Source organism: Protopterus annectens, chromosome 1.part1 (assembly GCF_019279795.1).
Source record: "Protopterus annectens isolate FY-2018-M chromosome 1.part1, PAN1.0, whole genome shotgun sequence".
NCBI lineage: Eukaryota > Metazoa > Chordata > Ceratodontiformes > Protopteridae > Protopterus > Protopterus annectens.
Genome location: NC_056726.1, coordinates 1,742,684,655 through 1,742,708,763, shown reverse-complemented (window position 1 = coordinate 1,742,708,763; position 24,109 = coordinate 1,742,684,655). Strand labels below are relative to the sequence as shown.

General features: G+C 45.7%; 1 protein-coding gene across 2 annotated transcripts in view; it reads right to left on the bottom strand.

Annotated features, from left to right (window-relative positions):
- Nucleotides 1-24,109, bottom strand: part of ARID1A (AT-rich interaction domain 1A) — a 3,912,194-nt gene that overhangs the window by 725,706 nt on the left and 3,162,379 nt on the right. The window lies entirely within an intron of this gene.

Below are 24,109 nucleotides of genomic sequence, written 5' to 3'. Positions count from 1 at the left end.
CCAAAGTAGATGACTATGCACTTTTTGGCATTTAGATTGAGGACATGGTTTTGACACCAGGCATCTGTCTCAGTTAGACCCTTTTGGAGGATGTCTATGTCAACTGGAGAGTCAGTTACAGGCCCTAGATAGCAGTCTGTGAACTTGGTCAGCCATAGTCCTCCTGTGCTTGCTGTACCTCTGAGAAGTATATGTCTAACAGGAGGGGTCCTAGGACTGAGCCCTGGGCAACGCCACTTGTAACCAGTTTAGTGTCAGACCTAGCTCCCGCAACTCTTACCATGTGGGTTCTATCCGTGAGCCAGTTGGCAACCCATCTCATGATGTAGGGGTTTATATTCAGGCTGGTGAGCTTGTCTATAATACCAGAATGGGGAATGGTGTCAAAGGCCTTTGCAAGGCCTAGGTAGGCTGTGTGGACCACCTTTCCCTAGTCTATAGCCTTGGTAACTGTCTTAAAGAAGTCTAACAGGTTTAGGAGGCATGATCTGCCCTTAAAGCCTAACTGGGTAGGGTCCAGTGTTTGGAGGTTCCCAATGTCTCTCTTAATGAGATACATGATGATGCGCTCCATAGCCTTGCAGACCAAGCTAGTCAGGCTTATAGGCAGATAGCTCCCGAGATCTGTTGTGGCTCCACCTTTGTGGAACGGAATAACCGTTGCTGTGAGCCACTCTATGGGCACGTAGCCTGTGGAGAGGTTGTGTTTGAACAGTGTGTTTAGGTGAGGGGTTAAGTTCATCTTTGAGATCGTGTAGGACGCAGCCTGGGACACCGTCCTGTCCCATTGATGCTGTGTTTTTGGCTTTGGAGAGGGCTGTTTTAACCGGAGTGTCTGTGATTTCAGGAGCACTACATTCTTCTGGTATGGTTATGGGCCCCTTTGGGGGTGAGAAGGGGGTGAAGTTTGCACTAAACCAGTCTGCCAGGATGTTGGCGATATCGGTCAGTTCAGTGTATTTTGTGCCATTCTGCACCAACTCTGACCAGATCTGAGAATTGCCACTTAGATTCTTGACATAGCTAAATAATGCTTTGTGGTTAGCTTTGGAGTCCTTTGCAATTTTTCTTTCAAAGTTAGCCTTGGATGATTTTATGAGGGATCGTAGTTTCTTGCTGATACTGATCAGCAATGTCTTTCCTTCTTGGGATTTTACTCTTTCCTGTACTAGTTTCCTCCTCCTATTGTATAGCTTGTTTATGGCAGGGTCCACCAGACTGGTTTCCTTTTCTTGGAGGAGTCAGTCTTGGTTTTGCTTGGGATAGCATGATCCATGCATTCTTGTAGGTGCCCGTGGAGTGCATTAAAGGATTTTGCAGCTTGGGCAGTGTTATCCTTTAGCATGGGGCATTTAAAACTTTCCACCTTGGTCTTAAGTAAAGTGAAGTTTGCTTTTGAAAAGCTTTTCACTGTGGTTGCTTTCACCAGTGGTGGGGGCGGAATGTGGATATCCAGAGTGATTAGTTTATGGTCAGATCAAACCAGCGAGGTGTTGACCTCCGGTGTGGAACACCGGTCGCCCATGTTGGTGAAGACCAGGTCCAATATGTTGTCACCTCTGGTGGGGGTGTTGACCAGTTGATCCAGTACGTTTGAGTTTATAAATTCTAGGAAATGTTGGGCAAGGGAGGTAGTACTTGAGTAATTCTCCCAGTTAATGTTTGGGCAATTGAAATCACCCAATATCAGGGTGTTTGGTAGGACCTTCATGTTTCCCAGTGTTTCCAGAAATGCGGAATGGGGGGTCCTGGGACATGGTGGATGATCTGTAGCAAGCTACAATTTGAATTGCAGTTCTGCCCATTGTTACTTGCATGTGGATGATCTCTGAAGCATCGTGCTGTGCCACTAACCTGGAGGTGAGGGTATCCTTAATGAATATGGATACGCCCCCGCCTTTTGTATTTCGGTCCGGGTTTTGAGGCGAATTGTATGGTATGAGTTGTAGTCTGGTAGTGCTGGGGGTGCTCTCTGGAGCCTTAAACCACGGTTCTGTTACTGCACATGTATCAATTTTCTCCATACTGATGAGTGCCTCGAGTGCACGCATTTTGAGGTTTAGACTTCTGGCAATGAGTAGCATTACCCTCAGTTTTTTGTTACTTCTGCTACTTACGAAAGTGGCTTTGTCTTTTGAGCCTTGCCTAAAAAAGGCACTATGGGGGTTGCAAGAGCCTTGGCCAGTATTCGAAAGCCTAAGGGTGACAGGTGCAAGCAGTCTCTAGCGAAGCAGCGTGGCTTGTCGAGCATGTCATATCAGGCTGACAGACACTGGATACCTTTTGAATGACACCAGAAGCTTAGCCAATTGTTGAAAATTATAATTTTTTCTTTATACCGTGGTATCAGTCTTGGTGAGGGCAGGATGCTACTCAGGGTCAGGGTCATAGGTGACTATAGTCCGGCACACTGATGTCCCACTCACCAGGCTAAACAAGGAGAAGGTTACTGTCAGCTGCCTGTCGGGTGCTAGGATCTGCCACATAACCCACGCACTCAGGTCACTCCACAAGTACAAATATAACTCTGTCATTGTCCATGTTGGTGTGAATGACCTGAGACGTACCACCCTGGACTACATCAAGAGAGACATGGAAGAGCTCGCCGATCTTGTAGTCCAAGCAGGTATGACCCTAGCCCCGAGTAGCATCCTGCCATCACCCAGAATGATAGCGCAGTACAAGGACAAAATGATGGACTTCAACAATTGGCTAATCTTCTGATGTCATTCTAAGGGGATCCAGTATCTGTCTGCCTGGGGCGAAATGGTCAACAGACCACGATGCTTTGCTAGAGATGGCCTGCACCGGTTGCCCCTGGGATTCCGGACACTGGCTAAGGGTCCTTGCCACCCCTATAGTGCCTTTTTTAGGCAAGGTTCAAAAGACAAATTCACCACCATAACAGGAACAGGCAAGCAAAAACCGAGGGTAATGCTACTCAAAGCTAGAAGTCTAAATCTCAAAATCCACTCACTCGAGGCACTCCTTAAAATGAAAAACATCAATATCTGTGCAGTGACCTGGTTCGGTTCAAGGCTCTAGAGAGCAGCCCTGCATTACTAGGCTATAACTCATTTTTTTGGCCATCTAACCTGGACCAGAACACAAAAGGCGGAGGTGCCTCGATATTCATTAAGGATATCCACTCCTCCATGCTGGCTGTGCAGCATAATGCATCCGAGGTTATGCAAGTGCAACTAACTCTGGGCAAAACTGCAATCCAAATTGTAGCTTGCTACAGAGAGTACAGTTGTGTACACTTACCATAAATGTAGATGTTCTAGTGTATTCACTGTTGCAGTCATTACATCTGGGTAATCTGCTGGCAGGTTGCCCTCAGTCGGCCTGAATATCAAAGTCTTGGGGCCTGTGTCGGTTGCTGTCTCCTCTTCCATGACGTCAGGTCGTCAGGGGTATAAAACACGCAGCCGACGCCATTTTCTTCAGTTTTTCTTGCCCCAGGTGTCAGGTGCCCCCCAAATGGGAGGCAAAAATATATATATCTATATATCTATATATAAATGCAATTGTAACAAACTTTACCTTCATCTAAAAGCAAATACACCACAAAGGCTGTAGAATATAGTGAAGGAAAGAGAAGTTCTAGAAAAAAGGGGGATGGCGGGTGGGTAACCCGGACTGCAACAGTGAATACACTCGAACATCTACATTTATGTTAAGTGTACGCAACTGTACTATGTTCTTCGTGTTTCACTGTTGCAGTCATTACATTTGGGTAGAATCCCAAAGCTATGGATGGAAGGCTGGAACTAAAAAGCATTAGGAGTGGCTATAAGGCCCTGCAGAACTGCAGTGGCAAAGCCTGCCCTGGACTTAGAAAAAAAAGGCAAATGATAATGCTTTGCAAAAGTATGAAAAGAGCTCCAAGTAGCAGCTTCTAGAATGTCTTTGGTTGGCACTCCTCTGAGAAAAGCTGCTGAGGTAGATGCAGCCCTGGTGGAATGTGACCTGATTCCCTTGGGCACCGGTTTACCATGATGCAAGTAGCAGAAACGAATGCAGTGGCTTATCCACTTTGAAATAGTCTGCTTTGAAATAGCCTTCCCCTCTGATCCTGCAGCAAATGCCACCAGTAGCTGCTCAGACTTTCTTAGAGATTTGGTCCTGTTTTAGTAGAATCTTGTCTCTGTAGACTAAGGAATGTAGAATCCCGCTCCCCCTTGTTCTGCGGATTTGGGTAAAAAGTTGGCAGGTGAATAGTTTGGTTAAGAGCCACACTGGATACCACCTTAGGCATAAAAGAAGGATTGGTCCTGAGGGACACCCTGCTTGGGTAAAATGTAATAAAAGGCTCCACAGCCACAAGGGCCTGTAGTTCTGAAACCCCTTCTTGCTGAAGTGATTTCCAGAAGGAAAGCTGTTTTCCAAGATAAAAACTTTATATCCACAGTAGCTGCTGGTTCAAATGGAGGCAAGGTGAGCTTTTCCAACACAAAATTGAGGTCCCATGCAGGAGTTGGTGATGATCTGGGAGGCCTTACATTTTTGGCCCCTCTAAGATACTTTTAGCAGACAATGAGAAAAGATGGGAGGTTCTGTGTTGTAATGAGCCGAGATGGCAGAGGCATGGATTTTTATTGAAGAAAAAGATAGGCCCTTCTCAAGCATCTAAGTCAAGTATTGTAAAATCTGAGGAATATTTGGCTTTGCTGTATCCATTCCTTGTGCTTGGTTCCAAGCACAGAATCTCTTTCATTTATCAGCATAAGATTTTCTAGTACTAGGCCTTCTGGCTTCCAAAATGACATCCATCACAGATTTACTTAGAGGTGTTTGAATAAGTACATGATCAGCCACGCTGCCAGGTTCAGAGTTTGGAGCTGATTGTGCAGAATTTGATTGCTCTGCTGATACAGTAAATGAGGTATTTGAGGCAAGTACCAAGGATGGAGTTGAGACATATTCCTTAGAATTGGGTACCAGTGCTGGCGAGGCCAGTCCAGGGCAATTAGGATAATTTTTGGTTTTTCCTGTCTGACCTTTAGTAACACCTTGGGAAGAAGAGGTAGAGGTGGAAAGGCATAGATTGATAGGTTTTTCCAACTGAAGGCTAGGGCATCCACTTTCAATGCTTGTCTGTGATAAAGTCCTTGTGCAGAATTTGTCCGGTTGATAATTTTGGGGAGAGGCAAATAGATCTATGTTTGGACTCCCCCATTTCTCTGTTATGCTGAAGACTTGTGGAAGGGTTGGGAGGGTGGCCTAATGGTTAAGGTGTTTGCCTTACAAACACAAGGTGCAGAGTTTGAGTCTCACAAGGGATAATTGGCTAGGCTTAAAATGGCTCACAAGAGCAGTTAGTCTAGTACTAATCTATGAACTATGATCCTGTTTCCACATATGAGGGTCCATAAGATTTCTGCTTAGGTCGTCTGCCAAGAGTATTTTGTTTTCCTGGCAGGAATTGAGCTTGAAGATGTACTTGGGTAGTCAATGCTGTGCCCCACAATGCCATGGCTAGTCTGCAAAGGGGGTAGGAATGTGCAACCCCCCCGGCTTGTTTATGTTCCACATAGCCGTGGTGTTGTCCGTCTTTATCAGTAGTTGTCCTGGATGAAGCAAGTCCTAGAAGGCTGTCAGGGCATTCTGAACAGCTAACATCTCTTTCTGGTTGATATGCAGATGCATTTGTTTTGGGCTCCATATGCCCTAAATGAATCTCCCCGCCAGGTGGGCCCCCAAGCATAGTCTGATGCGTCTGTAGTTAGGGTTTGGGTGGCAGGGGGAAGAGTGAAAGACCGTCCCATGTTCTGGTGACATGCCTCTGCCAACCAAAGAAACTTTTAGTTATGTACTCACCATAACTTCAGATGTTTGGGATCCATCTCGCCTACATTCTGACTGATGGGTTCGGAGCCGATCCTCGGCTCCGACTCGGCACGCTTATGCCAAAGAGCGAAGTCTCTTATTGGCTGAGCTTACTATATCCCAGGATGCACCACTACCAGTCCCCCAGATCTAGTTTGTCCGCATACACGCATGCACTGCTTATATAACATTGACAGATGATACAAGATAAAAAACAGTAGAACCCAAACCATTCAATCTCTTCTGATCTCCAAGGCAGGGGGAAGGAGGGTGGGTATTAGGAATGTAGGCGAGATGGATCCCAAATATCTGAAGTTATGGTGAGTACATAACTAAAAGATGTTATGTGATCCTATCTCGCCTACATTCTGACTGATGGGACAGCGTCCCTAGCACCTAAATCCTGGGTGGCTCACTGGAAAACACTCCTGAGTACCGTGGAACCAAATGATGCTCGTCCTTTAGATGCCACATCCAATTTATAGTGGGAAATGAAAGTGTGCGGGTTGGACCAAGTAGCCGCAGCACAAATTTCAGAAATAGCGAGCTTGGAATGGAATGCAATAGAGGTAGCCATAGCTCTAGTAGAGTGAGCTTTGACAGATGTTGTAAGTTGCTTATTTGAAGAGGAATAAGCTTGAGTTATGCAATCTCTGATCCATTTGGCAATAGTAGCTTTAGTGATGGTTTTACCCAGTTTATTATCTGAAAAGGACACAAACAATTGATCTGTTTTCCGAATTTGCTGAGTCCTATCTAGATAGAAGCGCAATTGCCTGTGAACATCCAATGTATGGAAGGTGTATTCCGCTTTGTTTGAAAATTTTGGAAAGAAAACTGGTAGCTCTAAAGATTGTTGGAGACAGAGATTAGAGCAAACGTTTGGGACAAAAGATGGATTAGGTCTAAGTGATACTCTATCCTTGTGAAAAATCAAGTACGGTGGTTTGATAGATGGGGCTTGAAGTTCTGAAACTCTTCTTGCAGAGGTAATTGCAATTAAGAAGGCAGTTTTCCAAGACAGATATTTCAACTCACATGTAGCAGCCGGTTCAAAGGCGGAAGATGTTAAGGCACGAACTACCAAATCAAGATCCCACGGAGGCAGGATGAAAAACTGGGGTCTTAAAAGCACAGCACCTTTCATGAAAGTTTTACATAATCTGCTGCTCATCAACGGTGGGTCTGTGGAATCGTGAAATTTGGAGATAGCTGCTAGTTGGACTTTAATAGTAGAGACTGAAGATCCTTGATTAAACAAGGATGTTAAAATTTCAAGACCTCTGGTATCGGGGCAGTAATAGGGTCTAATCCTCTGAGTTGAGCCCAGATAGCAAACCTCTTCCACTTACTGTGATACAACTTCTTAGTGGTGGGTTTGTGGGCTGAAGATAAAATGTGAATAACTTCCGGGTCCAAGGTGTGATTTCTGACTATAGTCGGAAGTGGAGGAGCCAAGCTGTTAATTTCAAAGTGTGAAGGGACTGGTGCTGTTGTCCCGACTGATGAACCAGAAGGTCCGAATTAGGTCCAAGAACCAAGGACCGTCCAGAGTATATTTCTGTAGGTAGGGAACCATACTTGACGAGGCCAGTCTGGAGCAATTAGAATCATTGTGGACCCCAATTGGAAGCTTTCTGGATGACTTTGGGAGGAGTGGAATCGGAGGAAAGCATAAAGCAGTCCTGTTGGCCAAGGTTGGACTAGAGCATCCGTAGCTGTCTCCCCTTGACGCGGGGTCAAGGAAAAGAACCTTTGCACCGTGTTTCGTGGTGTTGCAAACAGGTCGCAGCACGGAATCCCCATCTTTGAAAATCTGAGCTGCTACTGTTTCGTTCAGAGACCACTCGTGAGGAGAGAGAATAGTCCTGCTCAGTCTGTCTGCCAATACATTGGATTTGCCTGGAATGTGGGTCGCTACCAGGAAGCGCTTGGTAGCCACTGCCCAATCCCACACCCTCATGGCCTCTCTGCAAAGGGGGTAAGATCTGGTCCCTCCTTGTTTGTTTAGATACCAGACCACAGACATGTTGTCTGTGTGGATGGCGATAATGCCTTGAGGGAGAAACTTGTGGAGGGCTTGTAAGGACAGAAGTACAGCCCTCATTTCCAGCACATTGATATGGAGAGATGTTTCATTGGGAAGCCAAGAACCTTGAACTGACCTGCCCAGACAATGCCCCCCCCCCACCCCGTCTGGGAGGCATCCGTAGTCAAGGTGGCCACCGGAGGGGGTATAACAAAGGGTCTTCCCTGATTCAGATTGGATGGCAGAAGCCACCAGCGGAGGTCCCGTTTGCACGTTTCTGTAATCAGTATGTGATGATTGAGGGGGAGATCTTGAAAGGACCATTGTGTCGATAATAGCCACTGGAGAATCCTCATGTGCAACCTTGCCAGAGGAACTAGGAGAACCGTGGCAGACATTGAACCTAAAAGTTGCAGGACCATCCTGGCTGGGGCTTTGGATCTTAGAAGCAGGGCTCGGACCTGATTTTGTAATGTTTGTATCCTTTCGGTAGGAAGGAAGATCCGCATTAATTTTGAGTCTAACTCTGCTCCTATGAATCTTTTGCGCTGAGAAGGCAGCAAGACAGACTTTGACCAGTTGAATGTAATTCCCAGGGAAACACCCAGGGAGATGGTGGCTTGTAGGTTCTCTAGTAGTAGATGCCTGGTGGTGGCAGTCAGGAGCCAGTCGTCCAGATAGGGAAACACTTGGAATCAGAGACTCCTCAGGTGAGCAGTCACTACTGCCAAACACTTGGTGAACACCCTGGGGGCTGTGGTGAGACCAAAGGGCAGTGCACAAAATTGGAAATGACTGTCTCCCAGGCTGAAGCGCAGATACCTCCTGGACGCCTGATGTATCGGTATGTGATAATAGGCGTCCTTGAGATCTATGGAGCACATCCAAACATCTTTCTCCAACAATGGGAGAATGGATTGTAAAGTGACCATTCGGAACTTGGACTTCATGACGGACTGGTTTAGTTTGCTGAGATTCAAAATGGGTCTCAGGTCCCCTGTCTTTTTTGGCACTAAAAAGAACCTTGAGTAATTTCCGGATCCGATCTGGTCTGTGGGGACCGGTTGGATGACTCCTTTTTCTAGCAGCTTTGAAGCTTCTACGGCTGCAATTTCCCTTTGACTGGGTGGTGGGTCCGGGATTTTTTTGGACGGTGGGGGTGAGCGTGTAAAGGGAATGGTGTAACCTCCGGCAATAATCCGAAGCACCCATCTGTCCTGAGTGATAGACTCCCAGGCTTTTAGGTGCTTGGCAAAACGGCACCCGACTGGCTCCGGAGCAGCACAGCCGGGCAATCCCTCATGGAGTGTGGGAGGCTGAAGAGCCACGAAAGGACTCGCGGTCTCCAGTGTTGCGGGGGCCTCTGCCACCTCTGGGACGGCGTCTCCCAGAAAAATTTCCCCGTCCTCTGCCTCTGGAAGGGGAATCTTCCTGCTGTTGAGGAAAGAATTTCTGTGATTTATGGAACCACATCTTCCCTCCTCTTTTAGCCTTGGGATAAGGCCGAAAGGGAGTGGAAAATCGTGCTCCTACGGCAGATAAAGTCTTTCCCTCCTGTTCACAGTGGGTAAGAGTGTCTTTTACCTTGGGTCCAAACAAAGAGGACCCATCAAAGGGAGCGTCGGCAAAGGAAGACTTGAAGGCCTCCACGAAATGACACAAACGGAGCCAGGCTTGTCTTCGTAGAGCCACGCCTGTGCCTGCCGCTCTGCCCGCCCCTTCGGCCGCATATGAAATGAGCCTCATGGACGAGTTAGAAATCGAGGTAAGGATAGCCAACTGAGAGCGAACTGACTGGGCTAGCTGCTCAGGTAGGTTACCTGAGAGGGAGTCTGAGAGCTCCTTGACCAGATCCCTCTGTAGTCTGGTGAAATGTGCCAAATAATTCAGGGACCTCAGAGTAAAGGCCGCTGAAGCCAGGGTGCGCTTCCCGTACCGGTCCATGCTCCTAGACTCCTTATTAGGCGGATGAACGGACGTTGAAGCCTCTGCCACGTCCTGCTGTGTAGCAGATGCCACCACCATGGCATCTACAGCCACGCCTTTTGTTAAGAACTCCTTCTCGGGTGGGGCAGACAAAAATTTGTTAGGGCGAGAAGGCACTGGTTCCACAGTATCTGGATGTTCCCACGCCCTCCGACAAACCAAATCCAGGAGCTCGTCGAAGGGCGGAGACACCCAGGAGGCGGAGGGCTGAGCCCTGAAGGCCTTGAGGAACACCGACTCATCAGCGGAGGGGGGTTTGGAATTCCAGCCGCCTCGTTGCTTGAGGATCTCTAGAATGTCTGCAAATGAGACATCGTCCGAGGACGACTTTGGGGACCCCTCCGCATCATTAAGATCAGTGTCCGATGTAAGAGACTCATCGGGGGAGTCCACGTGCTTCCTCTTGCACGATCTCTTCCTTGGGGGCTCCTCCGAAGACAACTCGAAGACCCTTAGGAGGAGGGAACCCCAGTGGGGGTAACCTCAGGCCCGGGCTCCGCTGCCTAGAGACAGGGGAACTACCAAAGACCCAGTCTCCATGCCCAGGGAAGGTGCCGGTAAAGCCGTAGAGATGGCCGAAGAAGATTTGGCCAAGGCACTCCTCATAGCTCTGAAGGCCGGACCCCCAGAAAACTGGGAGGGTCCAGTCTCCGGAGCCATGATAGCAGACGGAAGTCCCGCGGCCGAAGCACCGAGAGGGAGGCTTGGAACCGACAGCATTGGTCCCGAAACGTCACCCCCGGGCCCGGCCGAAGAAGTCCGTGTGCTAAACTCGGACCCGAAGGCCGGGGTTGGAGTAAGGGTCGGAGCCGACCCTAGGATCTCTACTGGCTCCATCAGCACCTGCTCCGACGGAGCCGAAGCGGTCGGAGGAGGAATGGCAATGGAATGGGCTATCGACTCCGAAGCCAATTGGGTCGGAGCCGAAACAAATTTCTGAAAGACTGGGGACTGGAAAAGTCTTTGGAGTACCCTGTCTATGTCCGAATCTGACATCCTTGATGACCTGGAAGAGACCGAACGGGTCCGAGTAGGCCTCTCCAACGGCTCCAAGGGACCGGCTCCGAATCGACTCGATAGTTATCGGCGCCGACGGAGTGTCCAAACCAATTTCCATCGGTGCCGAAGAGGGCTTCGGCGCCGAGGAGGAAGTGTCTGAGCGGACAACCTTCATCGGCTCCAAGATCAGTGAAGCCGATGAAGATGATCCGCCTCTCGAGGCCCCAGCCGTCGGCTCCGAACCCAGAGGAGTCGAGGCTGGAGGCATCGAGGCAGACCATTGCGCCCTCGGCTCCGAAGTCCGTGGAGCCGAAGGAGAAGCCTGCCTATGTCTTTTGGCGGTCGGTTCCGACGGGCTGGTCGGAGCAGACGCCCTTTTCTTCTTTGCAGGAGAAGGAGAGGAAGCTAAAGCCTCTTCAAATGAGGGTTTAATAAGGCCTTTTAAAATAAGTTTATTTTTCCTCTCTTGGAGGACCCTCGAGGAAAACGCGTGGCACATGCTACAGGACTCCTGCAAATGTTTGGCGCCCAAACAGTACACACAGAGAGAATGGTCATCTGTTATTGACATCTTGAAACTGCACTTAGTGCACTTTTTAAATCCTGAAGGCCTAGGAGCCTGTGACATTATGGCAACCAATTTAGTGTAACTAGCCAAAAACCAAACACACTAACAATCACAGAAAAATTTCTTTTCTTTTCTCTTTTTTTTTTTTTTTTTTAAAACAAAGGCTGTCACAAATAGACAAAAATAACCAAAGGGGTCCAAAAGCCCCTAAATAAAACGGGACTTGAACAACAACGGACTGACAGGGGAAGGCCCTTAAACTCAAAGGGGACCTCTAGTCAGAAAAAAACGCATTCACTACACAAAAACTTTACAGAAAATGCTCACTCAAATACAAAAACACGAGATAGCTGTTAAAACAGCTTTTTGTTGAAGATTTAGGAAATTCCTGACAGGAAAGTAAGTGAAAAAGCACTACTTAGCTCAGCCAGCTCGAGACCACGTCTTTGCTTGTTAGCGGCAAACGAGATCTGGGGGACTGGTAGTGGTGCATCCTGGGATATAGTAAGCTCAGCCAATAAGAGACTTCGCTCTTTGGCATAAGCGTGCCGAGTCGGAGCCGAGGATCGGCTCCGAACCCATCAGTCAGAATGTAGGCGAGATAGGATCACATAACATCTCCTGTTGTAGGCAGGGAATGAGAGGAATTATTGTTTCCAGACTGTGACAATGTTGACTCCATAAACTTTTTAGATACCACTGTAGTTTCCTCATATGCAGTCTTGCATATGGAATTAGTAGAATGCAGGATGCCATGAACCCCAAAGTCTGCAGAATTTGTCTTGCAGATAACTGGGTTTTTGTTACCATCTGTTTGAAGTAAATAGACAGTTGCCTTTGCTTGTCTGGGGTAAGGTAAGCCATCTGGGCAGTTGTATTCAAGCTTGCACACAGGAATGTAATCTTTTGAGAGGGTACCAATTGTTATTTATTTTTGTTTATTGTATACCCTAGGCATGTTAGAAGCCTTTTTACAAACGCCAGATGTTGAAGAAGAATGTCCTTGTTTTCTGCTTGAATAAGACAGTCCAAGTAAGGATAGATATGTATGCTTCTTTGTCTGCAAAATGCAATTACTGGTGCCAGGCACTTTGTAAAGACCCTGGGCGCAGCAGATAAGCCAAAGGGCAGTGCAGAGAATTGGTAATGCAAAAAACCTGCCTTGAAGCGGAGGTATCTTCTGCACGATTCCCTTATTGGGATATGCAGGTATGCCTCTTTTAAGTCTAGAGTCACTAACCAAGAGTTCTTGCCCAGCATGGGCACAAGCTGTTGCAAAGTCAGCATTTTGAATTTTGGGATGTCCAAGAATGTGTGCAAAATCGATCAATCCAGTATTGGGCGCCAGGCATAGTCTTTTCTGGGTACCAGGAACAGTCGAATAAAATCCTTGCCCTTTTTCCTGTTCTGGTACTGGTTGAATACCCCCATATGCATGAGGGACACAACCTATTTCTGTGCCTCTGCCCATTGACTTTGTGGCAGATCTGACCAACCGTTTTGAATTGGTCAAGTATGGAAATGAAATCTGTATTCCTGGGATACTATGTTTAATATCCACTTGTCCTGGGTTATTAACTGTCAATTTGGAGCATGAAGTGCTAATTTTCCCCCCAAGTGGGCTGCCAAAAGATAAGTGCTTGGTGATGGCAGAGGGAAGTCATTGAGACTGTTTACTGTAGGGTTGTGCTTTGTTTCCTCCAGATTTGGAGGTAGAGGAACCCCATTGCTTTGATGTGCAAGAACCCTGTGATTGGTATCTAGAGTCTTTTGAGCGCCAGGATTTGCCCCGTGAGGCTCTGTCGGACACAGGAAAGGACCAATTTTTTTGTAAGCCAGTGTCTACTGAATATGGGTGGCTGCACTTGTAAGAAATCTTTTACAGTTTGCATAGATTAAGCTTTGCCTTCCATTTTCTTTAAAACCTCTTCTGCCTTATTACCAAACAGAGTATCATGCTGTAAAGGTGCATCCAACAATTTAGCTTTAACACGATAAGGCAGATTTTGCTCCTTGAGCCAGGCATGCCTTCTAATCACAGATCCAGTAACTGCGGCCCTGCAAGAGGCCTCCAAGGAATCAAAACCACATTGCAAAGTATGCTTTCCAACCTGTTCTGCGGCATGCAATAATTCCTGTAATTCTTTATTTTCCACACATTCAGAAATCAACATTTTCTGTTCAATAATCCCATAACATGCTGTTGATATTTAAGCATATGAAACTGGCAGTTTAAGGCCCTAACTGCCAAGGTTGCAGACGTATAAACCTCCTTTCCCCATCTATCCAGCACCCTGGAATCTCTATCAGAGGGGGCAGGATTCTTAGCTGTTGAGGCCTTTACACCTTTGGGACCCTGTGAGAGAGTTTCAGGGTCAGCAGCAGGATTTTTGAATAAAAATATGTGGGAGTCCGGAACCCTGTAATATCTGTCTGGCTTACTAGGAGCCGGAGGGAGGGAATCAGGGGCCATGCTTGATTCCGAAAACACTTCAACAATGTCTAAAACAGGAGGTATAGCCAAAGGCCTATGCTGAGGAAGAAGGAAATCCTTAAGCCTCTTTTTTGATACCGAGAAATCCTGACTCTCCCAATGAAAATGTTCCCTTAAAGTATGCAAGGTTTCTCCAAAAGAATAATTTTCAGGAGGAGATGCAGATGGGATGGACTCCTCTGCATCTTAATCCTCAAAGGGTGGTACAGAAAATTCCTGATCAGAAGAGGAATCAGAAGAGATAGAAACCTGATCTGAAGATTCATAATCATTATCTTGCCTAGGCCTCTTATCGGGTGGGGGTGGGGGGGTTGGGAACCTCTGATCAAGGTAATTAAGTCTTCAGCCATTTTGATCATCTGTTTTTTAGGCATAGAGGCCTGAGCACGTGGCTCATGAGTTGTTTTTTTAGCCTTGGAAGTTGCTTTTGCCTTTGTTTTTGAAGCTGTCGTCGGCTTTATATAAAAATGTTGAGGCCTGAAAACACCCTCAGAAGCCGGTGCCTGCTCAGCGGCTCCGGACCCATCCGAGGGAGACACATCTGCGGGCAATACTCTAAGAATCTCGCGGCATGCCGGACTCCACATGGGTCTCGGTAGAGGCCTGCGACTCGAACGTAGCGGGTATCAGGGGCTGCGAAAGCGCCTGAGTACCGGCGAACCGGCGACTGGCTTAGGAGAAGCTTCGTCATTGGTTTTGGACCTTGACGGTCTGTCTCTGTCCTTTTCTTTGAGTTTTTTGTGAACTCCAGTAGTTGGATTGCTATCCCACAACATTTCAGGATAATTAAATCTGTTTCCAAAATATTTTGAAGCAAAGATATACCGACGCTTAATAGTGCGTTGGTTAGATCTAGCACAAAACCAACAGCAAGGCAAGTTATGATCTGGGCCTAGGCAAGCAATAACAGTACAAATGAAAATCCTTATGAGGTATTTGCTTCCCACAAATAATGCAATTATTAACTTTTACTGACATCGGTAAGGAGCAAGAAAAAGTTTCCCCAACGGGGTACTTAGCTTTAATTGAAGACTTCGGTTCTGAAACTCGAATGCGAAAATTTCAGGAGTCGGCCGACCGGCACTTGCGAACTGCTTCTGCTTCAGGCACCACGCGGCAAGAAAGACTGACGAAAATGGCGTTGGCTGCATGTTTTATACCTGACGTCATGGAAAAGGAGACAGCAACCGACGCAGGACCCAAGACTTTGATATTCAGCCTGACTGAGGGCAACCTGCCAGCAGATTACCCAAATGTAATGACTGCAACAGTGAAACACAAAGAACATCCCCCACCATGCCCCAGAATTCCTACTCCTCTTTTCTTGATATACTGGAAAATATTAGGGTTCAACCAAACACCCTAATAATGGGAGATTTCAACTACCTCACCATTAACTGGGAAAACTACTCATGCACCAACTCCTTCGCTCATCACTTTCTGGAATTCATAAATTCCAGTGCCCTGGATCAACTTATCCACGCCCCCACCAGGGACAACAATATCCAAACCTAGCCATTACCAACATGAGTGACCAGTGTTCCACACCTGAAGTCAACTCCTTGTTGGTCAGATCTGACTATAAGCTAATCATCAACCTAGATATCTGCAACCCCGCCCCCACCCACCATTAAGGAAACCATGGTAAAAAATTTCTCCAAAGCCAACTTCATGCTTCTTAAGACGGAAGTGGCGAACTTCATGACACCCATGCAGATGGACAATACAGTTATGACTGCTGAATTCTACAGAAATGCACTCTACAAGCACTTACATGAGTGCATGGATCGTGCTATCCCAAACAGAACCAAGACGCTATCCTCCAAAAAAAGGAAGCCAATCTGGTGGTCCCCTGCCATAAACAAATTCTACAACAGAAGGAAGAAACTGTTGCAAAAGAGTAAAATCCCATGAGTGGAGAAGCTCCCTGGTCAGCCTCAGTAAGAAGCGGAGTATACGATCCTCCAAAGCTAGCTACGAAAACAAAATCGCCACTGATTCCAATGGCAACCACAAAGCATTCTGTAGCTATGTCAAGAATCTCAATGGCAACACCCAGATCTGCTCTGAGTTACAGCACAACGGCACGAAAATTACAGAACAAACTGATATTGCAAACATCCTGGCATATAGGTTCAGTGCTAACTTTAGCCCCCTCACACCCCCTAAAGGGCCCATATCTATACAGGAAGAATGTAGAGTCCCTGTAATCACATCTATGCAGGTAAAAGCTGCACTCTCTAAAACCAGAAACACAGCATCCATGGGACCAGACAACATCCCAGGCTGCGTTTTACATGAACTTCAGAACGAACTGGCTCCCCATCTAAGCACCATGTTCAATCATAGTCTCACATCAGGCTTTGTGCCCACTGAATGGCGCACAGCAACAGTTATCCCACTCCATAAAGGGGAAGCCACCACTGATCCTGGGAACCATCTCCCTATTAGCCTGACAAGCCTGGTCTGCAAGGCCATGGAATGCATCATCACGGAACTCATAAACAAAGCCATTGGTAACCACCAAACTCTGGACACCACTCAGTTCGGGTTTGTGAAAGGCAGATCATGCCTTCTGAACCTGATCGAATTCTTTGAGGCAGTCACCAAAGCCGTAGACGAGGGTAAGGTGGTTCACACAGCCTATCATGACCTTGCCAATGCTTTCAACACCATCCCCCATTCTGGAATTATAGCTAAATTCACTAAACTAGGTATAAATCCCTGTCACAAGATGGGTTGCCAACTGGCTCACTGACAGAACCCACACTGTAAAAGTTGCAGACTCCAAATCTGACTTCAAACAAGTGACAAGTGAAGTACCACAGGGTTAAGTCCTGGGACCTCTATCTACTTCTCTGAAGTACAGGCTAACATAGAAGGCCTCTGGCTGAAGAAGTTCGCAGATGACTGAAAACTAGTAGCCATAGTAGAGTCCCCAAATGATGAGGACAACCTACAGAAGGGCCTCACATAGACAGATGCCTGGTGTCAGAGGCATGGCCTCAAGCTCATTGCCAAAAAGTGCACTGTCATCCCCTTTGGTAAAAACTCTGTACCATTGAACTACCACATAAACAGCAGTCTACTTAACGCCGAATGTGTGACAGACCTTGGGACCCAGGTGGACAGTAGTCTCTCCCTTGATAATCACATCGCCACAGTAGTCAGGAACTCCTTCTGTGGCACACCTCACCACAAAAGGGGTCTCATCCAGGAAAAAAGAGGTCATTGTTCCCCTCTACTCGGCACTCATTAGACCCATTATAGAGTAAACACCCCTTTTGGAATGTACCTCACAAGACATCTGCAACAGCTGGAAAGTCCACAGAAGTACCTCACAAAGAGGATGACTAGCCTCAAACAGATGTTCTACACTGACAGTCTCAAAAAAACTCCAGCTTTACTCTGTAGCATATCGCCTACTCCGAGGAGAGCTCTGCCTAACATATCAAGCTATGTTAAACCCAGAGCTGTTGGACATGCTACACCTAAAGAAATCCCAATCCCTCCGAGCTACATGCTCTAGGAACCTAAACCTTGTCACCACAATAAACAGGATATGCTGGAGTGATAGATTCCTGTCCCAGAGATTTCCTATACTCTGGAACAAGCTACCCATCTATGTCAAGCAAAGTTCCTCATTACCACACTTCAAGAAAAATCTTGATGAGTGGATGGGAAATAGGAAATGCACCCTGAGGATCAATTCTATGGCTCTGCTTGACAGGGGCACAGGAAATTATCTTTCTTGGGTGGCGTATAGAAGGATTTCCTGACTACTGTGGCGATGTGATTATCAAAGAAGAAACTACTTTCCACTTGAGTCCCAAGGTCTCATCACACATTCGGCGTTAAGTAGACTGCTGTTTATGTGGTAGTTCATGGGTACAGAGTTTTTACCAAAGGGGATGACAATGCACTTTTTGGCATTGAGCTTGAGGACATGCCTCTGACACAAGGCAAGTCTAACCTTTCCCTAACTGTTTGCTCCCAATACCTTGGTTCCTTTGCCAGTTTTCTCCAGTAAATTCCTGACTCCTTTTGCTTATTGTCTGTACCCCTATAACTGCAGTCGTCTTTCTTCATTCTCATGTTGGCTTAGTTCTTTGAATACTTTCTGCTATTTTAGAAATGTAATATTGTGTAAGGCTGTTATTCTCCTTAAGGAGATGCATCCATCTAAAATCCCACTCTCTCCTAATTTCTTGAGCTTCCCCCGATTCATCAACCCTTACCACTTTGAATTATAGCTTTCTGCTTATGCTATGTATGGAAGCCTTAAATGTGTACTTCTAAAATATCCCATCAATGAAGTAATCCCAATCCATGTTGTTCTACTTGAAGCATCAACTTATCCACAACTTGACTCTTCCACTCCCAGATAAAATCTTTCGACTTTTTATTAACTGATATCCACAACTTCCCCTACGGTTCATAAAAACATGCCTGACCTGTGTATAAACCTTAAGGGATTAAACATTTTCACTGCTTGTATCTTGCTATCCATATCCACAAACAAGGGCCTTCAGTTCCTTAGTTTTTGTACCATCTTTTCAGTCTCTTACCACATACCCTTAGTTGCCACAACAGAATCCTTTTTAACCCTCAGTAAGTATTTCATTTTATCATGTCCCATAAACATGGGTACTGTTGAACCAATTATAATGTGGTTACATAATTTACAGCTAAAGCCTTTGTTTTATCTTCATTAATTTTATATCCCAAAAAGACTTAAAACATAAATGCTCCATAACACTGAGAAGTCCTTTTCTGGTTTTATCAGATAGAAAATAATATCTGCAAATTAAACCAACTATTCTTGATTACCATACCAATTATACCCTTGAAGTTCTGAGTACCTTATTTTCTATGGCAATAGTTCTAAATACAACGCAAACAACAAGGGGGAAGAGGATGCCACTACCTGGTTCCTCTGTTCAGACAGAACTTATCAGAGAGGAAGCCCCCCAACTAAACTTACTGCATTCAAGGAATGCAAATGCTTCCACTGTCCTACTCGAAATCCCAGTTTACTCTGTTGCATGCTTTCTCTGCATTAAGACCCAACAACAGTGGTATTTTCTCACATTCTGCTTCCCTCTGGATTATCATTTTTCTATTAATGTTGTCAAATATTTGCCTCTCTTCCACTAAACCACAGTGATCCATATCAACTTTGGCAAGACCTTTGACATTCTTTTAGCCTTTATACACTTTATAACAACACTTTAGAATCAAAATGGGCCTATATGAAGCTGAAACTGACAGATCTTAACCATCTTTACATTTTATAGTCACCACAGCTTTTTTACAGGATGATGGTGCTTCCCCCCTCCTTCTAAAATACTGTTAAACAAAACCTTCCAAATCTTTGCCACTTTCTTCCCTCCTAGCTTCCAAACTTCCACAGGAATACCATCTATTCTTAGACTTTCCTGCACATTTGTTATACATCACCATTTTATCTCATCTCTTCCTATCCTATTGGTCAATAATGAAGTCTCTTCTACCGCTAACCTTAGCAAATATAATTTGTCCATTAATATTTCCATTTGTGCTTGTTTTCTACACTTTTCTGCTTTATACAGATTTTTCATAAAATGTCTGTAATCTCTCTAATACCTCTACAGGATATTTTGTTATTTTCCATGTTACAGGCTTCCTAAACTTGGCAACAACCCCTTCAACTTTCAGTTGCCCGAGTGACTGTGCTAAAAGTTTCTGTGCTCTATAGTTATCAAAAAAGTTTATTAATAACATTTTTTTCAAAGGGGATCCAATGCCTGTCAGCTTGGGATGATATGCTCGACAAGCCACGATGCTTCGCAAGGGACGGCTTGCACCTGTCACCCCTGGGCTTTCGGATATTGGCAAAGGCTCTTGCTACCCCCATAGTGCCTTTTTTAGGCAAGGCTCAAGAGACAAACCCACCTCCATAGGTATCACAAGGGATAAGAAACTAAGAGTAATGCTACTCAACGCCAGAAGTCTAAACCTCAAGATGAACGCACTCGAAACTCTCCTTAGCATGGAGAACATCGATATCTGTGCAGTAACAGAAACCTGGTTCAGGGCTCCCGAGAGCACCCCAGCACTACCAGGTTATACCTCATACCATGCTTTTCGGCCCCAAAACTTGGACTGAATCACAAAAGGAGGGGGAGTATCGACACTCATCAAAGATACCCACACCTCCAGGTTGGTGGCAAAGCACGAAGCATCAGAAACTATCCATGTGCAACTAATAGTGGGTAAAACTGCCTTCCAGTTTATAGCCTGCTACAGACCACCCTCCCAAACCCAGGAACCCCACTCGGCCTTCCTGAGAACACTGGAAAATATGAAGGTCTCTCCAAACACCATTATATTGGGCGACTTCAACTACCCAACCATAGACTGGGAGCATTACTCTAGCTTCAACACCCTAGCCCAAAGATTCCTAGAATTTATAAACTCAAATGCTATGGAACAACTTGTTACCACTCCCACAAGAGGGGAAAACATACTGGACCTGATCATCACCAACATGGGGACTCTATGCTCCAGACCAGAAGTGTATCCCTCACTGGTAAGATCAGACCATAAACTAATCTCACTGGATATTCACATCCCGACCCCACCCCCTGCCCAGAAAACCACAGTGAAAAACTTCTCTAAAGCAAATTTCACTCTCCTCAAAACCGAGGTGGAATCCTTCAAAGCCCCCGGGCCTGTGGAAAATACGGCCCAGACCGCAGAATCCTTTATAAACGCATTCTATGAACACCTTCAGGAATGCATGGATCATGCGATCCCAAATCAAACCAAGACCCAATCCTCCAAAGGCAGATGTCCTGTCTGGTGGACCCCAGCCATAAACAAACTATACAATAGGAGGAGGAAGCTACTAAATGATAGAGCAAAATCCCAAAAAGGGAAGGCATCACTGATCAGTATTAGTAAAAAACTACGGGCACTCATAAAATTGTCTAAGGCCAGCTTCGAGAGAAAAATTGCACAGGACACTAAGGATAATCACAAGGCTTTCTTTAGTTATGTTAGGAACCTGGGTGGTAATTCCCAGATATGCTCAGAATTAGTCCAAAATGACAAAAAAATACACCAAACCCACAGACATTGCCAACATCCCAGCTGACAGGTTCAGCGCAAACCCCCCCCCCTCCCACCCAAAAGGGCAAATATCTATCCCAGCAGAGTGCTGCCCCCCCTGACATCTCAGTTGCTCAGGTAAGAGCCGCCCTCTCCAAAGCAAAAAACACAACATCAGTGGGACCAGACGGTGTCCCGGGCTGCGTCCTACATGAACTCCAAGAAGAGCTAAACCCAAACATAAAACTACTGTTCAATCTCAGCCTTACTACAAGATATGTGCCCAAAGAGTGGCGTACAGCAACAGTGGTCCCTCTCCATAAAGGTGGTGCCTTAACGGATCCTGGAAACTATCGCCCCATAAGCCTGACTAGCTTGGTCTGCAAAGCTATGGAAAGGATCATCATGGACCTCATAAATAAAGATATTGGGGACCTACAGACACTGGATCCTACCCAGTTCGGCTTTGTTAAGGGCAGATCCTGCCTCTTAAACCTGGTCGATTTCTTTGAAACAGTCACCAAGGCCATTGACGAGGGGAAGGTGGTCCACACAGCCTACCTGGACTTCGCAAAAGCCTTCGATACAATACCCCACTCGGGCATTATAGATAAGCTCACCAGCTTAAATATAAACCCCTACATCACTAGATGGGTTGCAAACTGGCTCAAGGACAGAACCCACATGGTTAGAATTGCTGGAGCCATATCAGACTCCAAACCAGTTACAAGTGGTGTCCCACAAACCAGTTACAAGTGGTGTCCCACAAGGCTCAGTCCTGGGACCTCTCTTGTTCGGTATATATTTCTCGGAGGTACAGGCCAACACGGAAGGACTGTGGCTGACCAAGTTCGCAGATGACTGCAAACTGGGTGCCATAATCGACTCTCCAGCCGACACAAGCATCCTCCAAAAGGGCCTCATAGAAAGAGACAACTGGTGCCAGAGCCATGGCCTCAAGCTAAATACCAAAAAGTGTATAGTCATCCCCTTTGGCAAAAACAAAGTGCCCACAAATTACCACATAGGTGGTAATCCACTAAGTACAGAAGAAGTAATTACGGACCTGGGGACCCAAGTTGATAGCAATCTCTCATTTGACAACCACGTGGCCAAAGTGGTTAGAAAAACATTTTATATAGCCCACCTAATCATGAAGGGATTCACATCTAGATCAGGGGAGGTCATCGTGCCTCTTTACTCATCCCTCATCAGGCCCATAATTGAGTACAATGCCCCTTTTGGGATGTACCTTACCAGACACCTGCAGCAACTGGAAAGTCTCCAAAAGTACCTCACCAAGAGGATCAAAGGGCTCAAACAGATGCCATATGCTGCCCGGTTAAAGAAACTCCAGCTCTACTCAGTGGCATACCGCTTGTTCAGAAGCGATCTGTGCAGACGTATAAAGCCATGTCCAACCCGGAATTAATGGACATGCTGTACCTCATAAAATCCAAATCCCATCGAGCTACGCGCTCGAGAGATTTGAACCTCAGCACTGAAATAAATAGGACATGCTGGAGGGACAGATTCATAACCCAGAGGCTCCCTTCACTCTGGAATAAAATCCCAGTCCAGGTTAGGCAGAGTCCCTCATTGTCTCTCTTCAAGAGGAATCTTGATGAGTGGATGGGAGATCGTAGGTTTATCCTGGCTATCACTTCTGTGTCACTGTTAGACAGAGGCACAGTATACTAACCTCGAAAAAGGGCATAGCAAAATAAATTTAAAATGGGTGGCGAAAGCCAAACACATTCTGGCTAGGCTTATAAATGCCCTAGGGCAGATAGCCTAGTATGAACCTATGAATACATATTTACACAAGTAATCCATTTTCTTTTTAGTACTCTGCAGTTGTAGCTCTTTGTTTTGTGAGATTCTCCTGTTCTGCAACACTTAATTGTGTAAGCCCATCTAAATAATTACTTATTAACCATATCTACATCTCATTTTTACCTTATTTTTAAACGCCATTTTCATTTTATCCCAATATCTGTATTATATACCCTAATAACTCAAGAATAATTTCCACTACCCTTAAATTTCTCACATTTTAACAGATCTGCTGGCAAGCTCCAGTGTCTCATTTTTACTTCATTACCATGCATTTTTACCTCGACTATTGCTGCGTGATCTGAAACAATTTGATGTGCATCAAAACTTTCAATTAAATGCACATGTTCTTGTGAAATATAATTTCTGTCTAGCCTAGCCCAATTTTACCTTGGGGAAAAATATGTACATGCTCTCCTAACGCCTACTACTAAATTCACATCTTCCACACCAAAAATTTTCATAGTCCCCACCTACAAGTAATATTCCCTGCTGAAAGCAGATTTCTCTTGGAATTTTCTTAAGCTCCACTGTAGCAGTTTTAGGTGGAATATAAATACATGCTGATGTAATCATCCTCCCTTGCCAGTAGCCCCTTACTAACACAATCTAACTTTTTTTTTTGTTTTTTTGGCACTCCTCTAGCAATTAAAGTACTCCACCCCCTTTCCTTTGTCCTAGATATTCCGCTTAATAACCATCCTGAAATCCTTTCAAAAATTCACATTTTCAGTTCTTTTCAAATGTCTCTCCCATGGCATAGCTATTTGCACTCTCCTTTTTATACATACCTGTGAGACCATTCACATTCTAAGACCATATGGAAAGTGTTTCCATTTTGCTAAGAAAGTACTGTTCCCACTGGTTACGTACAACATTTGTTAAATGCCTATTTTCAGCTTTTGTGTTGCATGCATGCACTGGATAAGTGTTGAATGCACTGGATGCAGAGTTTGAACACATGGATGAGATTCTGTACAAAATGAGGATGCACAGGAATAGTCATCAGCTCCAATATCACAACTACCAAAATGTATGCTGGGAAAGGGGGGTTATAGGATTAGTTGGCCAATCCAAAACACGGAGATTGGATGACGCTCAAGTCTACTGTCTTGACAAAGACCTTCATTACTCACACCCATCAGAGCACAGCCATAGACATGGGTGTCTGAACCACCATCTGTTGGTTCCACAGTAATGCAGCTGCCAAACATCATGAGCAGAACCACTGCACTGCAGCTTGCTGATGCTGCTAATGCAGGCAATATGGCAT